Below are 26,374 nucleotides of genomic sequence, written 5' to 3' on the forward strand. Positions count from 1 at the left end.
TTGTGGACCAGAGAAAACTCCAACACATGGTGGAAATGTGTATTTTATGTCTATTGTTGATGACCATTCTAGAAAAGTTTGGGTATTTTTACTTAAACATAAAAATGAGGCTTTATCTAAATTCATACAATGGAAAACCCTAATGGAAAATTTAACTAATCAAAGGGTTAAAACCCTAAGGACTGACAATGGCTTAGAGTTTTGCAGTGATGAATTTAACAGATATTGTGGCTCTGTTGGAATTCAAAGGCACAGAACTGTGAGAATCACTCCTCAACAGAATGGGGTAGCTGAGAGGATGAATAGGACCTTGATGAACAAGGTCAGATGCCTACTATTACAATCTGGACTTACAAAAGGGTTTTGGGGAGAAGCTGTGTTAACAGCAGCCTACCTGGTGAACAGAAGTCCATCCAGTGCCATTGATTTCAAGACACCAGAGGAGATCTGGTCAGGTAAGCCTCCTGATCTCTCAAACTTAAGAGTATTTGGATGTGCAGCCTATGCACATCAGAGTGTTGGTAAGTTAGAGCCTAGAGCTCTCAAATGTGTGTTTCTTGGATATCCTGAAGGCACTAAAGGCTACAGATTATGGGTAAGAGAGAAACAAGGGTTTAAAGCTATAAACAGTAGGGATGTTGTTTTTAAGGAAGATTTATTTCCTTATATTACTAATAATAATGCAATATCTAGTCCTACTTTAGAAACTAACCCTGCAGGCACATCTGTGGACATGCAAACAAGGAACACTCAACCTAATACCGTTCGGTGGAACCGAACGTGTGGAAAATACTCAGGGAGATGAAAACTTGGAAGGAAATGACCAAGTTCAGGATGACAACATTCAGGTGGAACCTATTACTGAAGAAGGACAAGAAAATGAGGCAATACAAGATTACCAACTGACCAGAGACAGAACTAGAAGGGTTCCTAGACCTACACAGAGATTCAGCTTCACAGCTTGGGAAGAAGTGCTAGCCTATGCATTTTTCTGTGCTATGGGAGTAGAAATGACAGAACCTAAGTCCTATGAAGAAGCTATGACTGATAAAGATGCCAAGAAATGGTCCAAGGCAATGGACACAGAGATGGAATCTCTGAGAAAGAACAAAACCTGGATACTAGTGAAGAAACCTAAAGAAAAGAGCATAGTTTCATGCAAGTGGCTTTTCAAACACAAAGAAGGACTTACTGAGACAGATCCTAAGAAGTTTAAGGCAAGACTAGTGGCTAAAGGATTCACACAGAAAGAAGGAATTGATTTTAATGAGATATTCTCACCTGTGGCTAAGTATAAAACCATCAGAATTATACTTACCATAGCTACTCAATTTGACCTAGAAGCTGATCAAATGGATGTAACTACTGCATTTCTACATGGGGAACTTGAGGAAGAAATCTACATGCAACAACCTAAAGGATATGAGGAAAAAGGCAAAGAAGACTTGGTTTGCAAACTAATTAAGTCCCTGTATGGACTTAAACAGTCACCAAGGCAATGGAACAAAAGGTTTGATGAGTTCATGATCAAGAAGGGGTTCTCTAGGAGCTATTATGACACCTGTCTATACTACAAAGGCACTAAGATTGATGAAGTCATCTACTTACTGCTGTATGTAGATGACATGCTCATTGTGAGCAAGGAAAGGACCAGGATTGACCTAATGAAAGGTTGGCTAAGGGAAGAATTTGAGATGAAGGACTTAGGCAAGGCTGCTAAGATCCTAGACATTAACATCTCTAGGGACAGGGAACATGGGACACTAAGGCTACATCAGAAAAACTACATTAAGAAAGTCTTAGAAAATTTCTCTATGACTAATGCAAAGCAAACTAAGCAACCTATGACTAATCAGTACTATCTAAGCAAAGACCAATGCCCTAAAACTACAGCTGAGAAAGAATCTATGAGTGAAGTGCCTTATTCTAGTGCAGTGGGATCTGTAATGTACCTAATGGTCAGTACCAGACCTGATCTAGCCTATGCCATTAGTGTACTAAGTAAATATATGGCAAACCCAGGTAAGCAACACTGGGAGGCTATGAAATGGTTATTAAGATACTTATTGGGATCTACAGAAGTGGGATTAAACTACAAGAGAAGGGACAATATCAGAATGATCACTGGGTACAGTGATGCAGACTATGCAGGTGACAGAGATAGTAGAAAATCTACCTCTGCCTATTTCTTTACACTATGGGGAAATTGTATCAGCTGGAAAGTACAACTGCAGCCTGTTGTAGCTTTATCTACAACAGAATCTGAGTATGTAGCTGTTACAGAGGCTATTAAAGAAGCCATTTGGCTTAAAGGACTACTAGATGAACTTAAACTCCTAGATGAAGAACCTACAATCTATTCAGATAGCCAGAGTTGTATCCACTTGTGTAAGAATCCTGTCTTTCACGACAGAACCAAACATGTGGAAATCAAGTATCACTTTATACGAGATAAAGTGACACAGAAGGCTGTACAGATAAAGAAAGTTCCCACTGAAGAGAATCCTTCTGATATCGGTACTAAGGTGCTACCCTTAACCAAGTTCAAGCACTGCTTGGACTTGTTAGGGGTTGGTAGTGGTGGATGACCACTACCACTATGAGCTAAGACCCTTGAAGACGAAGCACAATAATAATAAACATTACAGAAGAGATCTAAGGTGGAAATTGTTAAATTAGATCTCACTGTAATAATTATTATTACTGTGTTACAAGATGAAGTGAAAAATACAGATAAAATACAAACAGAGTACAACAGGAAATAGATCCTATGTGGCTTCGCCTCTAGTGGATCAAGAACTAGTTGTTAGTTACAACCGAAGTTGTACCTAACTCCTAGTTCTGTGATCAACCCTAAAACTACAACTATAAAAGCACTAGAGTAATACAGAAGAGGAGAGAGATGAGATATACCAGAAGCTAAAGTCCTAGGTTACCAGATCTGTGAAGGTTTCCAGCTCCAGATGATGTTTCAAGTACATGCACAAGAAACAGAAGAGAGTTAGTGTGAGAAATCAGAAAATAAGAGAGAAATAAACACAGAAAAATAAAAGAGAGAAAACCTAAGAAATACCAGTCGATCTGTGACTTGGATTTCTTACCTGTTGTAATATTCATTCATCATAGTGCAAGATCTGAGGTCGATCTTCAAGGCGAGCTCATCAGAGGATGTACCCCTAATTTCTAGGGCGAACCTCTATATTTCTGGTGTTTGTTTTTCTCTCTAACCCTACTATTTGTTGTTCTATCTTTGTGTATGTGTTGTGTGGTGTTTCTGGGTGAGTTTCTGGGTTAGATCGATCAAGAGATTGAGGGAGATCTCTGGTTCTAGGGTTTGAGAACCAGAGAGAAGGCAGAGAGAAAGAGAGAGAGTTCTGAGACTCTCGAAGGTTCGAAGAGAGGAAATGAGCTAGGGTTAGCTCTGATTCCTCGAGTTTTATTCAAAGAAGAACGACAGATCGTTTTGGAATCAAACGATCTGTCGTGTTGGTAAGAACGACAAGTTCCTTTGTCGTGCAAGTGAAAACGACCAAATCTTGGTTGTCGTGTGAATTGATTATATTAATTGATTTAAAGGACAATTCTGTCCTTGTCGTTTTTAACTGTGAGCTTGAGTTGGTGTAGGTTAAACTTGGAATTTCACCAAGTAAAATTCCTACACCAATCTAACCTTAACCGGAAGAATATCAGACCAAATCTTCCACATTAAGAGTTTTAGACAGGGTGTAAATTGGATCTCCACAAATTGCTCCACATGGGATCCGACTCTTGGAATCTGAACTTTTGACTCACCCAATAGGCACTTTTAACAGAAAAAGTACCCGTCTTCGAAGCCTGCCAGAACAGAACATCGCTTCCTTCCTGCAGCGGTCTTATATAAAGAATGAAATCTGCCATTTTTTCCTCAAAACAAGCCCTTATGAGTTCCACGTTCCAATCTGTTGTTCCTTCCAAGAAAAGATCTGCAACATTCCAAAACACATGAGTTCTTCTATATTGGAAACTGCGTTTCACTTCTTCTATCGATTCCCCTAGTATCCAGGGGCGATCTCATAGATCAGTACTTCCATTCGCAATAAGGTACCCAGCCCCATCTTTACATATGTAACGGGCATGCATCTAAAAGACCATGCCAAACTCAAGAATCTCCTGCGTGTTTTCCTACTGTCCACATGTCCAGATGGTGACAGTATTTTGCTACCAAAACTTTCACCCAGACCTTGTTTTCACCTTGAAGAAATATCCAGCAAAGTTTTGCCAATAAAGCCATATTCATGTCCAAGAACTTTCGAAGCCCCAAACCGCCATTCATCTTAGGCTAACAAATATCGCCCCAACTCTTTAAAGCACAATAACGATTTTTATCTGCACAACCAGCCCACCAAAATCTAGCTAGAATCTTATCTAACTCAACACAAACAGTTTTTGGAATTCTAGCAGTAGACATATGGTAATTAGGAATGCTTTGCAAAATGGAACTAACCAATGTTGTCCTACCACCCTGCGATAAACACTTTGCTTTCCAACCCTCCAATCGAGCAAGAATTTTATCCTTTAGAAAATGGAAATCATTACGCTTCCTCAGTAAAAAAGAAAAAGTTTCCAAGATATATCTCCTTTGCGCTTAGTGTATTCATGCCAAGAATACCTTTTATCTCATCTTCGCTTACAGTTGAAGAGTTTGGAGAAAACACAACACCACTTTTACCTTTGTTTACCTTTATTGCTTCCAATTAATAAGGCATTTAGCCTCTCAGGTGTGTGAGTTTCATCATATTAAATTTAAATGAATAATATTTTCTTTAATTATAAAGGAAAAGGATAGAGTTATATTTACCTAATAGAACTGTGTATATGTTAATTGTTTTTCACAATAATATTTTATAATAAAATGAATTACTTTGTTTTAAAAAAAATCAAAATATTCTTTCTAATTTATTTTGTCATAATTAAATTTAAATAACAATAAATGTTCTATCTTTTATTATCCTGTTTATTGTAAAATATTATAATATATTTTATTATACTGAAATAAAAATTTTATATGATTCTAATAATAAAAATTATTGAAAAATTACTCTATATGCTATTTCTTAATATTCTTTTTAAAATTTAAAGTTTAGGTTGCTCCGGTTGTTTCTCTAATAATTTCTATGTGAATTGCTTTTAGTTGCGATTTAGGTTGCTCTGTTAGTTGTTATAGGAGTTTCTATGTAAAATTATGTAAAAATACACAAAAAAAAAAAAACTGTTTTGAAGTGTATAAACGAAAAATTCTAAAATTATTTAGTTTGTTTTAACTAAAAAAAGGCATTCTTATAAATATATTAATTTTTTTGTTATTTTTATATTTTTACTATCATATTTTTTTTATATATTTTTTACTGTACTAAGTTTTTAAAAATATTGTCTTAAAGTATCAAAATTATAAAAATATTGTGTTTCAATAAAAAATAAAATGAAAAATAACTATAAAACACCTTAACAATAATATAAAAAACAACTATAATACAATAAAAAGACAGCTACAAAGCAATAGAAAAATAATAAGACATTGATCTCGTTAATATTAACTCCTCAGCATGTTGTACTGCGTAGTTTTCTTTTACATAGTTTTAACAAATTGATTTATCTTTTTGTGATAATATATTATATTTTTCATAATATAGAATTTGTATATAATATGAAATACAATAATAACATATAATAATTAAGTATGTGTACTTGATTGATCCATAGTAATTACCACGAATCATGGGTTGAATAGTAAGAAAATATTTGTGGTAACTTTAAAAATGATAGTTCTTTGATAACATCTCAGTATACTTATCTAATTTAATATTTGATATTGAACAATGACAATCATATTGCTTTTCAATCAACCTAAGTTTTAATTAAACTAATAAAAGTTAGGGATATGATTTTGTCCCGTTATTGTACTTTCACGGATTGTAATCCGTGATGTACGGCAGCCGTCAGATGAAGGAGTTATTTGATCTAACGGCTGAGATTGATCTAGGGGTATTTAGGCTTAAAAAGTAGAAACGTACCCTGACACTCATTTAATGTACCCTGAGACCCATCTAATGTACCACGGAATACATTCCGTGAAAATACATCACGGGACAAAATCATATCCCATAAAAGTTAATGTAAATCCAAATAAAAGTCTAACATATATTTAATGATCTAATATATTTATTATTTTTTTTACAATATATTAAATATGCAATAATAAAAATATTATATAATTTAATTTAATTATTATATATTTTTATTTAAAAAATTATATGTAGTAAATATATTTTTATAATTTTTATTAGTTAATTTATTATATTTGGTTATTTCAAAAAAAAATTATTATATTTGGTTATTTTATTAATTTTTTAAGAAACAAGATATTTTTATTAATTTTCTAAATTTAAAGTTATTTTTCATCGCCTTTTAGAAAGTTAAGTATATGTATCTGTTTAAGTGTACGTACGTGTATTTGCATGTGTATTGTATTATTTGTATTTATATATATGCGAGGCACGTATACTAAATTTTATGTTAGTTCTTTTCTACGTTATTAAAAAGTGATACAATTAAAAATAATATATATATTATTAGTTATTAGGTTCAACATCATTACCCTGTGTTCATTTTTAAGAAAAAAATATATATTTATGAAATAATAATTTGTTGCAACGGGTGTACAGAAAAAATTCGGGAAATATAGCATTTATTAGTAGAGTATTGACAATTTCAACAGTAAATTAACTAATTGTATACTTTTTTGTCTGCTAACATTAAGTATTTGATATTTGAGTGGTGAACTCTTATTTGTCCGCTTTTCAAATTTTTCTAACACTCTCATTTTATTCTTCCAACTTTCTGTAGTTGGAGTGATGTCCTTAATTGTTGTATATAGTGTAGTCATTTATTCACCTGTTTTCAAATAAAACAATAGATATACAAAATAAAATATATAATTAAGCTCATATTAAAATCAATCTCACATTTCAATATAGTGAAAGGATTTTAAATTGATTCATTCTAATAATTGTGACAGACCTAACGAATAATAATATTATGTTACCTAATAACAAAATAGGAATCTACCAAACAACATTATCAAAATTTATTCCAAGTATAATTATATAAATCTATTACTCATTGAGGTCTATTAGAAACTGTAAAAAGCTCACAATACAAAATTTCACATCAAAAATCTAAAAATGATCAACTATGTAGCAGCAATGATAATACAATAACCAAAATTGCCTAGTCATATACAGTCTTAATTAAAACTTAAAAGAGTGGCATTATTCATTCAAGTTTCGACTAAGTGTTTATGAGTTTGAGTTATAATATTGTGTCCTGTGTTTATGTCCAAATAATATTGTGTGTGTCTGGCTAATCTAGTGGAGAAGATTGAAGTTTTGATTCTCAATAAATAGAATGAATATAAGTGTATACTTTGTAGTAGGTCATTATTGTGTCATTTTTAAGTTAATGTGTCAACTTGAAAACAATTCATTTAATAAACGGAATAGAGGAGTCAATCTGAAAATATTTTTCTACCTTAATAAGTAGAGCTATAGAAAACAAACTTGGTAACTTTTTGAGTGTTAAAAAATTGTAAATGGTTATAAATTTAGAGTAAGTAACTTGTGTGTGGCAGCTGGTTAAAGAAGCCAAAATTGAGGTTATGTATATGCTGACAACTCAGATTCACATTTCAAGTTTTGTAAGACTATACTCTCTTCCCTGGCCTATTAACAAAAATTTAACGTACCCATAACACATGAATATGACTTTCTGCCCGAAACCAATAGATGATTAGAAAGTAAAAGCACCGCTAAAACTTTCCTTTGTTTGAAGTAATAATATAATAACTAATATCTTTTATTACATATTAATAATTAATTCAAGATGAACTTTCAAAAGTATTTTTGAAACATCGTGGGATATATAAATGCAATACTTTTGTATAATAGCATGTAGCATGTTGTCTTCATTAGTATTTTTCAAATTTTAATATGAAAATTAAAATTATAAAATATAGCTTAAGAAATTATAACTAAGGTTATAAACTGGTAAACGTTATGCTGGAGGCTGGGATTTTTGCTCTAGAGAGAAAAATTTGTTAGATTAAATTTTGGTAGGATTATTTATCTAAAATTAATCAATTATAATTAACGTTTCTAATCAGAATATTCTGTTCTGTTAATATTTTGACAGAAAAATAAATAATAATATTAAACCAAGAATTCTGTTACATAGCCACATTTTATATAAAAAAAAAAAAAATAATATTTTTAAAAAAAGTCAGTCAATTATTTCTCATAAACCAAAATTCGTTTATATAGCCATATTTTATATATTCAGATTTAGATGTGGAGGCAAACAATTATAACCTGATCGAGCCAAAAAAATAAATAGAAAAATTATTTAGCAATATATATATATATAATATATAAAGCAAAAACCCAATTGTATTTTTTTAGATTTAATGAGATTTATTTTATTTATTTCATTATATAAAGTAACCCATGAATTTCTCATAAACTATATTATTTTTATTAATAAACCATTTTATTTTTAATATAAATAAAAAGTCATCCATGAATTTCTCATAAACCAAGAATTCTGTTTTATAAGCACACTTTAGGTAGAAAATAGATATAACAATCAATTTTATAGATTATAATAATTATTATTGATATTTATTTTAAAATCTATAGAATAATTATTTTAATAATTGTTTCATCTTGTGATTATATTATTTAACGTAGTTAATTTATTAATAATAATATGCTATATTAATTAATTTAAAAATTTAGTTATACATATATAATGTGAAAATATATACATATTCTAAAATAATTCTTAAGATAATTTGAGAAAAAATAAAAGTTATATAATTTTTGAAAAATATCTTAAGTATAGTTTACATTTAAATTTAATTTAATTTTTTATTATCATAATTTTTTAATTGAATTATTATTGTTTGAATTTGAAAAATAAGAATTGATTATTATTGTTTCAAAAAATATCTTAGCAGTATATGTTTTAAATTTTCATAGCTTCACTAAATTCATGCTCAAACTTTTTTTTTTCTTCATTTTGAATTTTGTTGCTAAACTTGAAAATAAGATTTTACTTAAATTGTATTGAGCTTTGTTGTCAAAATCTTCATAACTAAGTATAAATTTCAGAGGTTAAGGTAATTATTTTACCTTACTCAATGAGTAACTTAAAGTATAATAATTAGTTTAATAAGAAAAAAATTACGAAAAAATAGAACCAGATAGTACCAACAATTAGCCAATATATGAAATTGAATATAAACTCTACCTTAAGAAAATATGAGATATATATATTACCACTTTATAATTGGCACATAAAAAATATAAAATAAAATTAGCACAAAATTATAGAAACAAATAAACTATGTATTGCTTAGGGAGAATGGAGATTTCATGAATAGTACTAAATTTAATCATTATAAATATAAGGATTAGATTAATGAAGAATAACTATACATGGAAAGAAAGTATATATATATATAACTCAAAATTTGAGATTTCTACACAAATTATAATTGATTCACTAAATAAATGTCTTCTTTATAATATTTGTAACAATTTTTCTTATTCTTTATTGTATTTTTAACAAAATACAACCTCAAGCATCTCGAACCCAATGTTATCATCACTGAAATTTACAATAAATTAATAAAAATTATAAATACAAATATAATTCAAAGAGATAGGAGATGAAGAGATAAAGAGAAAAGAAAGAATACCTATACTATTTGTACTCGCTCTTTACTCACACATTGATCGTCTATCGACCTCAAGTACATTGTTGCAAGAAAGCCACTACCACACTATCACTGGGATTAGTCAAGTCAAATACAAATTCAATATGTAACGACAACAATTTATAATAATAATAAAAAAAGAATGCACACTATTATATTTATGGGAAACAATAAAAGATTAATCAGTGAGAGTAAAATATATGTCATTATATAATATATATACTTGAGACATTTAAATTCAGTTAAAAGTATAAGATTAAAGAAAACAAACATCAGAATCTTAAATATCAGTTCAAATATTAATGAGATTGGTTTTATTATTATTTTATTATATATAAATAATATTTTATTATTTTATTATATATAAATAATATTTTATTATTTTATTAAATAAAAATAAAAAGTCACCCATAAATTTCTCATAAACCAAGAATTTTAGTTATATAGGCACACTTTATATAGAATAGATATTTATTTGTATGTACATTATATATAATAAAAAAATTAGATTTCAGTAAATAAATTATTTGTTTAATTTGCAAATAAATGGTTTCCTATTTTTGTTTTTGCTGCATTGTTTTTGTTTTTCTGCCATAAAATTATGGTCACTTCCAAGTCCCAAGCAAGCACAGATCATAGAAACCCTTTCACGAAAAGCCAAAGAAGAACTCATAAACAAATAAAACAAACAGTCACAAGAAAATGCCTTATAAACATAGGGAATGCTAATTAATCTCAAAGCTAAACCAAATACGCAACAACAAATGGGCACTTTTCATTATTACTAAAACAAACCAAACCACACCACACCAAGCTACTACATGCTTTGTGAGACTCAGCGCCAAGGACACTTTCTATTATTACTAAAACAAACCACACCACACCAAGCTAGTATGCTTCGTGAGACTTAGCACTAATGGCACTTTCTATTAATTATATCTTATGAGGCGTTTTGTTGAACATCTAGCGCCAAACCAGGGTTAGCACTAATGTCACTTTTTATTAGTACTAAAACAAACCACACCACACCACACCTAACCAAGGACACTTTTTATTAATTATATCTTATGAGGCGTTTTGTTGAACATCTAGCGCCAAACCAGGGTTAGCACTAATGTCACTTTTTATTAGTACTAAAACAAACCACACCACACCACACCTAACCAAGGACACTTTTTATTAATTATATCTTATGAGGCGTTTTGTTGAACATCTAGCGCCAAACCAGGGTTAGCACTAATGTCACTTTTTATTAGTACTAAAACAAACCACACCACACCACACCTAACCAAGGACACTTTTTATTAATTATATCTTATGAGGCGTTTTGTTGAACATCTAGCGCCAAACCAGGGGTAACACAACGTCCCCCCCGCTCCCTAGAGTTGCAATGCATCGGGTAGCAGCAGGGACTTGACAAAAGAGCGCAAGGAGAACCAGCTTGTAGACAGTATGGATCATCGACACATCTCCGATTCTCACCCCATCCCCACTCACCTTCACAATACAGTCCTTCACAACAATACTTGCTTTGTGCCCAATGACAATATTCACCAGGTACCCTACACCGCTCATTACCAGGTACCAAAGTCAGATGAATATCCGATTGTAGTCGACCAAAGCACCCCACAACCATCACACCCACTACCAACGCCATTACCATAAACTTCTTCATTCTTACTCCTATGCTTTAGATAATATAGAGGAGTGTTTTTTTTTTCTTTTTCTTTCTTTTTTTTTTTTTCCGTTCGATGTGATGGCCATACTGGTGTGGCGTATTATTTATAGGAGAAAGGAACTCTTCATTTAATAGTTGGGGGTTAGATTAGGTGGCACCAAATATCTCATACTGAACATTTTCAACACATCAAACCATTACATGTGTATATTTTTAGCAGACTAATGATCAAACGTTAGGTAAATTATATAAATAAATCATAATACTTTAATTTATAAATAGGGGATTTATACATTACCTCACTTACAATAGAGATTTCACATCCGTCATATAGGATAATTTTGTTTTTACTGTAGATTAGGTTACTTTTTTACTTTTTGACCTTGAAGAACCGGTTATATAACTGGGAGTTGCACTAATAATATTTAAATAATATTTCAAATTTTAGTTGTTCTTTATTTTATACTATTGCTATACTGTTGAGGGTCAATAAAGTAATTTTGCAATTCATGAAATTTTTTGTTTACTTGTATTTACTTCAAAATAAAAAAAAAAAGTATTTTATAAGAAGGAGAGTTGTATTTTGCAGTTGGTTGAGTGTTGATACTAGCATAAAAAATTATGAAGAGGATTTTTATGAATTTATTTTGATAAGAGGAAAGTTTCAGTTTGGGAGGAGGTGCAGCGACAGAGTCATGAGCTGCCAAACATATTTGGGTTTAGAGAGTAATAGCCATGAATTTGAGTAAAATATAAAGATAGTCATAATTGTCATTTGAGTTTAGAGTGTGATAGCCATGAATTTGAGTAAAATATAAAGATAAGAGCTTTACAAATGGCATCCCATTAAATAAATTTGAGCTGCAGAGGAACAATGGCTATAATGTTGTGTTATGTAAAGCTCCATTATTTCAATAATGATACTTTCCAAACTTTAAAAATACAAAAACATGAATAGGTTGCCGGTTTTCAATTTTTCATTTACCCTTATTTTAAATTGGACAAATATCAAAAGTATTGGTATTAGGAATTAGTGGTGCCTAGTATTTTCTCGATATGTTGCGTTGCGATTGACTAGAGATACTCCCTAAAAATTATTATATTGAATTATGTTGAACTGGATACTTAGTTGGACCAATAGTAATATTGACACATAAGAGAGTACACACCACTGATGTCCTTTAGCATTTTTCAAATATTAGCCATTAGATATATATATATAAAAAAAAAAAAAAAAAAAAAAAAGGGACTTCATAATTGGCCAATTTAATATATTATATATAGGGGTATTAATAATGTTAACTGGTTGTGTAACCGGTTAGTATTCTAACGTGATGAAAAAATAATTCAGTTAATTAATAATTTGGGTATTGGTGCCTAAAAGAAAGTGAATTGAAAGAGGTAATTTCATTTTTCTCATTTGAGAAAATAAAGCCACGAGCACACTCTACATAACTGACACACAACAAAAATGTCAAAAACTACCCGTTCCTTTTTCACTTTTTTTTTTTCTTGGAAAGGTATACTATACCAATTCCTTTTAAACTAGGTTCCAAAACATAATAGCTAGGTTTAAATTTTTTGTAAAAAAAAATAATATTTTATGTAATATACTTTCCAAATTTAAATAAGATAAAGACCAAAAACAAAAGAAATAAAATACGATATAATACTAAGATGCTTTTAGAGTAATTTGTAGTATAAATTAATATTTAAATTTAATTCTCATTTATAAATAAATATCTAATTTTAATTTTTGACGGTAATAATATTTACTTATGTATATACTTAATTATTAAGTGCCAAGTCAATAGACACATCATAGTCCTTGATTAGCCCAAGTCATTATAAATTTGTATTTTTATTTAAAAATTTATTTAAATATACTAGTAAAATGACATGTGGATATTGACTTAGTAGTTAACAAACAAGTTCCTTTAAAAGTTCTAGAAATATAACTTGGGTATCATTGCCATCAAAATTAAACTTAAGTATTTATCTACAATCAAGAGTTAAACTTAAATATTTTACCGCAAATTACTCATACTTTTATTATTTTATTCAATTTAAGTATATTATATAATTCTCTCCTAATATTCAAAAGGCTTAGCTTGGTATCGGTCGCCATATAGATCTCACCCAAATATCGTAGTTTGCTTATATTGACTAATTATGGGGTATTATTGTTGGAACTTATTTTATCACGATCTAGATTTACTAACATGTATGTTTGATTATAATCTATAATCTAACATCCTAAATATGAATTTCGTAAAACAATAAAATAAACACATAAGATATTAAGAATCCTTATATTGATCGCTAGGGAAAATATTAATGACTCTTTCCATTCAGATCTCTAGCCCTTGATTCCTTTCTGTAGGAGAGTATTATCAATATCTGAATCTAGATCTTCTCTCCTTCAATATGATCAGCAACAGTCTTCCTCAATATGCTAGGTATTGCTTTGACATGAGAGGGCATACTCTTAATTCACCATGTGCTTCAAAATTTATGAGGAAGAAGAAGAGGATTTTGAAATAATAGAAGAGGGGCTCTTTTCTATTTTCTATCTGACAAAGGAGACTAGACTCATGGTTATGAAAATACGAGCTTACCTGATTAGGTGATATACGAGCTCACCTGATTAGGTGATGTGATATATGAATATTGGCATTCAGGTTGTTCCTGTGAGGCAACCGTTTATAAAGTCATGACTATAAACTGAAACCGTTGTTAGGTTTCTTCTTGTCAGTGATGCTTGTTTAGGCACGGGCAGCAGTGACATGTGACCAATCGGACCATGGGTTCGATGGGTCCAATTGGTCGGACCCCATCGGACTCCATGGTCCGACCATCAGACCTAGGGGCACTTTTTTTTTCTGCGATTTCAGAGAGAGGAAGAGATTTCGGGGTGCGACTTTTGGGCGGTCCGAGAGAGTGGGGCTGGGTCGGGGTGTTGGTGCGGGTGGTCGGAGGTCGCGGTGAGGGTCGGAGGTCAGAGGATGGAGGTCGGAGGTGGTGGTGAGGGTGGGCTGTTGGGATGTGACAGAGAGAGAGAGAGAGAGAGAGAGAGAGAGAGAGAGAGAGAGAGAGAGAGAGAGAGAGAGAGAGAGAGAGAGAGAGAGAGAGAGAGAGATGATGCAGAGAGAGAGAATTGTGAGGGGGGTATTTTTGGGGTTTTGAAAAAAAAAGGCATAGTTTTCTAAGGGTTTAAATTTTTGGTTTAATAATAAAATTTTTTAATTTTGTAAGCATATAAAATCAAATTTCCCTTTCCTAATTACTTAGTAATGGAATTAGAAAATGTGATATTCATTCCACATCCACATATTACTCGGACTAAATATAAGTTTCTTAGTCACTACCTATTTTACTTGTGTGTGGTTTAAATTTATCCAAAAAAAGTAATAAAATTGTGTATGTTATAAAATAATATAAAATAATATAAAGTAGATGAAAAGAAAGAAGAAGAAGATGAAGAGAGAAAGAGAAAGTGAATGAGAATTTCGCAGTTGTTTATTCCAATGGGGTGAACCCCTATTTATACAAATACAAGAGTCAAATATTAAGAACCTAAGAAAAAGAGGAATGTTGATTACAATTAATGGTAATAAATAAAAGATTTGGACATCCACATAATTATTCATATTTATAACACTCTCCCTTGGATGTCCATAATAACTGCCTTATTAAAAATTTTGCTGAAAACTTGATCAAAAGGAAAAGAGCATAGTGTAAACTAACTCCCCCTCATTTGGGCATTTGTGAAGATCTTCTAATCGAGGAATTTCGATCTTGTCTGTCGTCTTCTCAAATGTTGATGTTGGTAATAACTTTGTGAATAAGTTTACAAGATTAACACTTGATTGAATATGTTGAACACCAATATGCATTTTCTTGAAGCATATAAAGAAGAATTTGGTGAAATGTGTTCTAACTCTATCTCCATCAATGTACCCTCCTTTTAGTTGAGCGATGCAAGCAGTATTATCCATAAAGATTTGCTTAGGTTGATACTTCTTTATTGAGTGCAACCCATATGTTTCCCGAATATGCTATGTCAATGATCTCACTCACACGCATTCTCTACTTGCTTCATAAAATGCAAGTATGTTAACTACATGATTTATAGTTGCTCTTTAAAAACCTTGTCAGAAAAACCCAGTGGGACAAAATCTGAGCTAAGGAAAAAAGAGTACAATATATATTTCATATTCATAACTATTTGCAAGTTGCCTCGTTAAAAACCTTGCCAGGAAAACCCAGTGGGACAAAACCTGAGCTAAGGGAAAAAGAGAGCAACATGAATATGTCTCCCCCTCATGCACATATGATCCATAATTCTTTTGGTGATAATAGATATAAGATTATTGTTATCACTTTTAAAATATCACCATATATAATCTTTGATCATATATTTTCTATAACTCTTCGAGAGTATGTATGGACTTCTAAATTATAGATGAGGGGTTCGTGGAACATTAATCTTTATCCAACTAATTGTAACACCCCGATTTCCCGAGATGTCACATAGGATAGTCCGTATAAAACAATTTAATAAGATAAAGACAATCAAATACTTCTTTATTGAAAAATATTCAAGCATGAGATCTCATTGTTTAAAACAAAATACTTTTAGTACTGTAAACTTAAATAAGAACTAGTTAAGTCAAAATAATAGTTCCAAAATGTTTAGCAATTAAAAACATTAAAAGCAAAATACTGTGCCAGCCCCCTAACATGCGGTCCACGCCTCGAGCTCTTCATTCTCACTACTTAGCATTACCCTTACCTGCACACAGAGTACCCGTGAGCTAACGCCCAGTAAGAAGAGCTATGTAGGACATAACCCTCTTAACTAGTTACTTGACATAAGTTACTCTTTAACATTAATCAACAGTATTTCACATTCCATAAATATATCCACAACGCATGTTATTCTCACATGCACAAATCAAGTCTCATATCGCACATTATACTCACATACGATAATCAACTATACGCTCATGTTGATCAGACATGAGGTAACTGTTGGAAATTATTTTACAAGGATCTAGATTTACTAACAAGTATGTTGGATTAACAACCTAATATGAATTCTAAAACAATGAAAATAAACACATATAAAGTTAGAAAACCTTACAGTGGGTGCAGCGGAATAATATGACTCCTTCCGTTCAGATCTCTAGCCCTTGATTCCTTTCTGTAGCAGAGCATCACCAAGATCTGAACCTGGATCTTCTTTTCTCCTTCTTTGATGCAGAAATTCCATAGTCTTACATACTATGATTGAGATACCACTTGATGTGTGTGGGCACTACTCATCTCACAAGAATTTCGAAATTTTCTCTCTTTTTCTCTCTTGAATTTCGTGGCTTATGGCTTACAATAGAAGAGAACAAAGGTTGCTTTATATAGGGAGAAGGGAGGGCACAACTTTCCAAATAAAACAGTTTCCTTAATTACTGTGTAATCAATTAACTGCCTTATTTAGTGTGATCAACCACTTTCCTATTTTTGCTAGGCTTTGATTAGCAATTACATGGCAATTAAAATTGAAAATAATAATTGGGAAACACACAAAGAGGTGCCGGCCATAGGGTGATATGGGCCTCACTTGGATTTTGCAGTTTCCTCAATTTTATTTCAATTTCTCCAAAAATGTCATTTTTCCGATTCTAATCATTTAAATGCCAAAACTAATTATTTAATAACTAAAATAGATTATTGAATAATATTGTCATTTAAAATAATTATTAATTAGACATACAAAGTCTCTTAATTAATAATTAAACCTAGAAACCCTTTTCTTTACGATTTCATCCTTAAACTGTGAGAATTCATAAAGTAGACATAGTCTTACTTTTAGAATTATAATTGATTAATTAAAATCAATTAACTGAGTCTTACAAGCAGTATGGTCTCAACTAGTATGGGGACCGTGGGTCTATATAACCGAGCTTCCAATAAGTCGAACCAAATTTACCAAGTAAATTCCCTAACTTATTAATTCCTCATTGAATCCACACTTAGAACTTGGAATTGCACTCTCAGTCATATAGAAACGCTCTATATGTTCCACGATATAGACACGTCATTAGTTATCCATTGTTATAACCCTAATGTGATCAATGATCCTCTATATAGATGATTTACACTGTACAGGGATTAAATTACCGTAACACCCTACAATGTATTTTATCCTTAAAACACTTAACCCTGTATATATGATATTTCACCTAAGTGAAATGAGATCTCCACCATTTATCTTCGTTTAGTTAAGCTCGAAGGAAATCATCCTTTACTTCTATTTGCCAAATAGAAGCTATAGATTCCATATTTATGTTAGCGCTCCCACTCAATTGCACTACCGTGTTCCCAAAATGTATGTATTGCCCTGACCATAAATTAGGCTTAACTAACAAATCAAAGAACACGAATAACACTCTTGAGATTGAGCCTAACCATATCAGGATTTCGATCATGTGATCTAGGATCAACATGTGATATTGAATAGAATAGATATTACGGTAAATTTTAACATATCTAATCAAAGTTCAATATCGGTCCCTTCCGATGTATACTCCATACATCCGATACTGGTAAACTTTGCCAATGTCCTGGAAAGGACATAACACTTTTCCAAGGTGTAAGAATACCTATCGCTGATTATACCATGTCAGTCTAAATCCAATGTTCTGACAAATCAGGGAATCAACTTTTGAACATATAATTTAAGATTATATTCCACTGTGCTGACAACACTATAATCTTTAACCAACTCAAATGTTCTGGACTTAAAAAGAATTCATACATTATATACCTATAATCATGAAATAAATCATGTGAACCATGCAACATAAAATGTTATTTCTGATCTTTATTAATAAGTAAATCTGATTATATGAAATGAGTTTTATTTAGGGCATAAAACCCAACAAACTCCCACTTGCACTAATATAAAACAAAAAGTGCATTTCAAATAATCATTAACACCTTGATATACCAATCAAGTGTAGTAGTAGTAAACTCCTCGTAATGGGATCTGATAGGTTGAATTAAACACAACCTCTTCTCCACCATTACTCTTCCTTAATCACAAAATCCTTGATAATGTAAAATTCCTCTTTATATGTCAACTCTTTTGGGATACTGGATTCTATACTTTTGGGCAACTACTCTTTTGTTATACAGGAAGTAACCCTAGTAGTTAAGGCAAGTTGGAACACTGCCATAAATGTATAGAACTTTCCTTAGACTGAAAAAGTATCTTTCCTGTAACTTTTAACATTCAGTCTCTTTCTGGTAGACCAAGAGATTTCAGATAGGTTTTTACACTTCTCCAAAATCACTACTCCACCCCCAAAGTAATCACCATCTCATCAGCAGACTTTCTAGCACAAAGACAAGTCTTGAAATCTGATGTGGTGTAGTCTAAGAGTTTCAAAACCACCCTTATTGACTAACATATAGTTCCTCTTCTTAATCTTAAGATTTACTTGATTGTCTTCCAATGTTCCTCTCCTGGATTAATCTGATACCTACTCATTACTCCCACTCAACAATAGGTGTCTGGTCTAAGGCATACTAAAGCATATCTGAGACCTCTCACTGTTGATTTAAGAAATGGCTTTATCTTCTCTGGAATAGTTGAGACTTTTCCTTAGATAAATAAAATCTATGTCTAAGAAGTTGTGAAGCTTCTACAGATTTCCATTGGAAAGAAAATGCATCAGCATCTCATGCTTGCATTAGAGTAAGTAATTTCCAGGTATACCACAAGCCATAGGTTTAGATAAACTCAAACCTATAATACTAGGAACGGGAAGTTTTGTTAAGTCCATTGAATAGACTTATTAACGAAAATTTCCTTTCATGTCCTTGTAACAGAAAACTTTAGGTTACTCCATGTGAATGGATCAAACTATAGTTCTCTTGGCTTTCTTCTTAGTTTCTTATCTTGACAATCCATTACTTGTTTAAACTTACAATGGATTTTAATCACTAGTGTCTTCCAAGTCATAAGAAGAGTGTGTTCCTAGAAACTCTCCCACTACAACAAGGTACCGTGAACTATGTCAAAGAAAACTAAATGGTATAGACCTCTTCAGTTGTGTTAAGACAACAGAGGCAGTGGGATCATTTTGTAAAATAAGATGATAGAACACTTTTGGAATCAAGAAAAAATATCTCCTTTATTTGCTACTTTATTTTCAGACTTAGTCATTTTCTTAGAAAAGTAGTATTTGTTTAAACAAACACTTTCTTATCTAATGACTATGGGATGCTCCATCCCTAATCACTTAGAATAGCTAACAAACATGCAAACCAAGGTTAGCAGTTCTAGCTTTTCTTAAGATTTCAATTAGATCATCCATGAATCTAGTAATGATTTACATAAAGTATACAACCATTACATCATTCTGAAATTATATTTCCATAGATGGATTTAGGCAACGACTAGTAACTAATCATCAATATGCAACTCGAATTTCTGGGGAGGTAAGTTTGGATATTATTCAAAATCAAATTAATGATCTTTGAACTGCATATCTACTAACTTTTTCTCCACCCCTATCAGTTCGCAAGATCTTTAACCACTTACCTTCACCATTGCTAGAAATTCATGAAATTTTTCAAACATTTCAAATTTCTTTTGCATAAGGTAAAATCTAGAGTGATCGTTTTAAGAATACAACGAAAACTCATATCCACCCCTGAATGTACATCCATCTGCGAATGAGATGAAATTACTTTCAGTGGATATAGGCATATTAACTCTTTGCAGAGAATGATCTTGTCAAAACCACTATGAAGAAGATACAAATGCCTTAGATTTATAAAATATGTGGTTGTATCTTTTGATGACTTAAGTTTAGTTACATCAAAGAGTTCTTAGAATAGTGCAAGTGGATTCTGGTCACAGAATACTAAACTCATACAGTTTAAATCCATTGATAAAAAATGGTTATGAAACACTTGTGAAAGTGTAACTGTATAATTAGTAATTCTTTATTGGACCACCACTACTAATCTAACTCTATGATTTGCCTATACAAGTAGGAGATATCTAAGATTGAGGATTTATATCATTTAGGGATAGAATTCCGGGAATATAATCATATGCGTCATCTAATTTCTTAAGAGAAAATAAGACTTTATATGATTTATAGACCATTCATCCAATGATATGTCATTAAGCTAATTCGAAATGAATAAGCTAAGAGGAATTAGGATAATTTCGTTTTAAATAAGAATCCAACGATGCTCCGATTAGCGAGAGTCAAAGTAATCTTATTTATACAATCTTCTTGTTTCATATTGTAAAACACTAGTCTAAGGTGTCATCAATTGATGAACAACTAGATGTTGCATATACAATATTTATCTTTCGAGATCTAACACTATTATGTTAGTCTAATGGTGAAAATCCGTTAGGGATTTATCTCATTAAAAAAACAAATCAAGTTAGACCAACAATGAAGATTCAAAATTAAACTACAATTTAATAACAGAAAATAACATGGTTCAATACAAATTCATACACAATTCAGAAATTATGAAGCACATAGCAAGTAGGAATGACAAGTGAAAATACTAAAACATACAATCCTAAATAATTTCCAAGGTTTTCAACAAACTGATATCAGTGTCCCGTTTAGGCGAGAGTCGAAGCTATCATCCATTGAATAGAGTTGTCAGCTCATCTAAAATGTCAAACATTCTAGCAACCTTTTATTCGATCAAGATGTGAATCCGCGTTGTCCCGTTTAGGCGAGAGTCAAGGCTATTCTATCTTATGAGCTTCCACCATTGTTTCATATTCTTGCAAGTCTTATACAGTCGCCACCATTAGGGTGAGCATAAACTATATAAAAATACTTACAAGATTACTTATCTTTCGAGATTAAATGGTGCTAACTTGCTAATGAACGTTCCTCCATTAGGGAGGATTACTCACTAAAACAATAGCTATGTAAAACCAACAATGGAGATCGAATATCCTAATACTAAAGAAGCTCATTATTTAATGAAGGGTTGTATTTTCTTCTAATATTTATTTTAATCAATTTATTTTAAATATATATTTATTTAATTAAAATTTCCAATTTAGAATGAAAAATTCTAAATATAAATTTTAATGTAATATTTATAAATTATACTTAGATGGATATGAAAATAACGTGAATTATTTCCATCTTAGTAATAATTTCCATAAATATTTAGAAAATTATTCAATTTAAGTTGTTTCAAAATTAATTTGAATTAATTTACAACTCAAATTTAATTTTCTATAAATATATATTGCATTTCGAAAAATGAAGTGTATAAGAATACTACTTTCGAAAATGCTTTTAAAATAAAATAAAAATAAATCCTTGAAAATTACTCTAATTTTATGTTGGCCCAAAATTAATAAAAATTAATTTTCAACAAAAAATATAATTTCCCTATTTAATTAAATATCTAAGAAAAATTTCAAATATTTAAGTATCATGATTAAAAAATCAACTTAAATATTAATTTTCTATTTAATTAAATATCACTAGAAAAATACTTCAAGCAAAACAGATAATATCTATCTAGACTTTCATGGACTAATTAATCCAATTTCTAATTATAATATATTTTAGTTCATTTCTTTTAATTAATCATTAAATGAAAAAATCAATGATTTAAGTTGGTCCAAAATTAAATAAATAATTTTCAACTTTAATCTATTTTTCAAATAAAATTCGAAATTTCTGCATTAAAGAAATGCAATTTCGAAATTTTGGGAAATGATTAATAAAATAAAATAAAATATATTTTGAAAATTATTCAAACTTAAGTTATTCTGAAATAAGATTCCAAACTTAAAATAATTTTCAACTTTAATTAAATAACATGAAAATAACAATATTAAAGTATCATGATGAAAATCAACTTAGATATTGAAATTTTCAATTTAATTAAATGTATTAAATTCAAGAAACAAATAATTAAGTAAAGAGGAAACTTAATTATTAATTCTAGTTTAATACTAGGAAAATATACTAAACTTAGATTGTACCAAAATTAATTAGGAAACAATTAATTTCACAATCTATAATATTTTCCTATTTAATATTAGAAATAATAACTAGTACTAGAAATAAGCATGCAGAATATATCATTAACTAAGTGTTTTTCTAAAATTAACTTTAAAATATTACATGAAAAATAAATTTCATATATTTTAAAAGTTAATTATGTTGCTAATTCAATTTTAATTAGGTTAGACTAATATAATTAACCTAATACAATTATTTAAATAAGGCAAATGGGCCTTCACAATTGGGGTAGTTTATGTGAGGGGGAGCTGGGTTCAGTATGTCGTACCCACTTCTATGGCCCCCAACTCTCACACAAGGCCCAAAAGAGAGGAATTTAACCTTAAAATAAACAATTGTTATTCATTGAATAAGCCCAAATCTAATTGGGCCTAAATAAATTTCCTTATGTCAAAATTTATTTTAGCAACCTAGTCCATTTACTTAGTAAAAACTTAAATGGGCTTCCTATATGCATCTAAGCCCAATAGCAAACATATAGGCTCACACAGGTCAAATGATTTGGATGGACCCTATCATGTTACTAGGTTTATACAGATGAAAGAAGTACAAAATTTACCTGTTACAAATTATTTATAAGATCTATCGTCAATTGGACTATGATTAAAATCAGATCATTGGATCATGATCTGTCAATAAGTTAATCATAGCAATTTAGATCAGATAAATAACAGGTTTGTTAAAAAGTTTTGAATAAACAATATAAATAAACAAACATTGTCCATGTAACAGATGTGAATCAAGATATTAATATAATTAAATTATTATTCTTAAACTAACCAAATAAAGGAAACTAATTTTAAAATATCTAGGTTTATTTGAATCAAAATTAAATTAAATATCTAATAAGATCAATGATTTGAAAGGAAAGAATCTTTAATATCACTTTCAGATCTTATAATTTAATAAAATTGAAGTAATAAAATAAACCAATTTTAAAATAGATTTGGTTAGATAATTATTATTTTAGGAATAAAATAATAAATGAATAATAATTACCATAATTATATGTCAAAATATCTCAAATTAAGCAATATTCAAATCTCTACAAAAATATCTATGTTATTTAAATATTTAAGATATGATTTATAAATTTCTAATAAGGAAAAAATGATATATATATATAGAAAAAATATCATTTTTATACTTATAATTTATAAATAATTAAATATTTAACAAAATAACAAATTTTTGAATTTGAAAAACATTATGGTAAGTATATCTATAAAAATATCTATGTTAATTTCAAATTTATTAATTATTTAATTTGTCATATAAGATAATTTTAATATAATATTTTAAATAAAAAGACAAAGTTATCTTTTAATTTAAAATATCTTAAATATCAAAATATCTAATCTTATAATTAAATAATAAATAAATATTAAAGAAGTTAACAAATTTTTAAATCAGACCATAATAGGAAATATTTAAAATTGGAAACATTCCAAAATAGAAATATTTAAAATTGGAAAAATTCCAAATTGAAAATATTTAAAATTAGAAACATAAATTTTGGGAAACAATCCCATGAAAAAATTTGATTTTTGGGGAAAAAACTTCAAAAATTCGCAATTTGTGGGGAACTGCCAGGATAGGCTGCATGCAGCAACCATGATTTCCAATCTTCCAAAATTCATATCTTTCTCAATTTTTATCGGAATCGAGTTCCGTAAAAACGAAAATTGCTCAATTTTTCACAAGGAATCCAAATAAAATATTTTCAAAAATTGAAAAAATATATTTCATGAAAAAATTTCGTACAACATTTACATTCATCACATAAGCACATAAACCAACATGAAACCATCCAAATCAACACAAAAACATATCAATCATTGTTTTAATTCATATTACATGAAAGTAAATCATTACCATGGCTCTGATACCAGTTGTTAGAAATTATTTTACAAGGATCTAGATTTACTAACAAGTATGTTGGATTAACAACCTAATATGAATTCTAAAACAATGAAAATAAACACATATAAAGTTAGAAAACCTTACAGTGGGTGCAGCGGAATAATATGACTCCTTCCGTTCAGATCTCTAGCCCTTGATTCCTTTCTGTAGCAGAGCATCACCAAGATCTGAACCTGGATCTTCTTTTCTCCTTCTTTGATGCAGAAATTCCATAGTCTTACATACTATGATTGAGATACCACTTGATGTGTGTGGGCACTACTCATCTCACAAGAATTTCGAAATTTTCTCTCTTTTTCTCTCTTGAATATCGTGGCTTATGGCTTACAAGAGAAGAGAAGAAAGGTTGCTTTATATAGGGAGAAGGGATGGCACAACTTTCCAAATAAAACAATTTCCTTAATTACTGTGTAATCAATTAACTGCCTTATTTAGTGTGATCAACCACTTTCCTATTTTTGCTAGGCTTTGATTAGCAATTACATGGCAATTAAAATTGAAAATAATAATTGGGAAACACACAAAGAGGTGCCGACCATAGGGTGATATGGGCCTCACTTGGATTTTGCAGTTTCCTCAATTTTATTTCAATTTCTCCAAAAATGTCATTTTTCCAATTCTAATCATTTAAATGCCAAAACTAATTATTTAATAACTAAAATAGATTATTAAATAATATTGTCATTTAAAATAATTATTAATTAGACATACAAAGTCTCTTAATTAATAATTAAACCTAGATCCCTTTTCTTTACGATTTCATCCTTAAACTGTGTGAATTCATAAAGTAGACATAGTCTTACTTTTAGAATTATAATTGATTAATTAAAATCAATTAACTGAGTCTTACAAGCAGTATGGTCTCAACTAGTATGGGGACCGTGGGTCTATATAACCGAGCTTCCAATAAGTCGAACCAAATTTACCAAGTAAATTCCCTAACTTATTAATTCCTCATTGAATCCACACTTAGAACTTGGAATTGCACTCTCAGTCATATAGAAACGCTCTATATGTTCCACGATATAGACACGTCATTAGTTATCCATTGTTATAACCCTAATGTGATCAATGATCCTCTATCTAGATGATTTACACTGTACAGGGATTAAATTACCGTAACACCCTACAATGTATTTTATCCTTAAAACACTTAACCCTGTATAAATGATATTTCACCTAAGTGAAATGAGATCTCCACCATTTATCTTCGTTTGGTTAAGCTCGAAGGAAATCATCCTTTACTTCTATTTGCCAAATAGAAGCTATAGATTCTATATTTATGTTAGCGCTCCCACTCAATTGCACTACCGTGTTCCCAAAATGTATGTATTGCCCTGACCATAAATTAGGCTTAACTAACAAATCAAAGAACACGAATAACACTCTTGAGATTGAGCCTAACCATATCAGGATTTCGATCATGTGATCTAGGATCAACATGTGATATTGAATAGAATAGATATTACGGTAAATTTTAACATATCTAATCAAAGTTCAATATCGATCCCTTCCGATGTATACTCCATACATCCGATACTGGTAAACTTTGCCAATGTCCTGGAAAGGACATAACACTTTTCCAAGGTGTAAGAATACCTATCGCTGATTATACCATGTCAGTCTAAATCCAGTGTTCTGACAAATCAGGGAATCAACTTTTGAACATATAATTTAAGATTATATTCCACTGTGCTGACAACACTATAATCTTTAACCAACTCAAATGTTCTGGACTTAAAAAGAATTCATACATTATATACCTATAATCATGAAATAAATCATGTGAACCATGCAACATAAAATGTTATTTTTGATCTTTATTAATAAGTAAATATGATTATATGAAATGAGTTTTATTTAGGG

At 30.3% G+C, this 26,374-nt stretch overlaps 1 long non-coding RNA gene across 1 annotated transcript; it reads right to left on the minus strand.

Moving 5' to 3' along the window:
* Positions 1–10,562: 10,562 nt before the first annotated feature.
* On the minus strand, positions 10,563–11,634 carry LOC133039002 (uncharacterized). Its single transcript, XR_009688544.1, has 2 exons — positions 11,110–11,634; positions 10,563–10,737 (listed from the first exon to the last, which is right to left on the minus strand). It is a non-coding gene; the product is annotated as an uncharacterized LOC133039002 (long non-coding RNA).
* Positions 11,635–26,374: the final 14,740 nt, after the last annotated feature.

This window comes from Cannabis sativa, chromosome 6 (assembly GCF_029168945.1).
Source record: "Cannabis sativa cultivar Pink pepper isolate KNU-18-1 chromosome 6, ASM2916894v1, whole genome shotgun sequence".
Classification (NCBI taxonomy): domain Eukaryota; kingdom Viridiplantae; phylum Streptophyta; class Magnoliopsida; order Rosales; family Cannabaceae; genus Cannabis; species Cannabis sativa.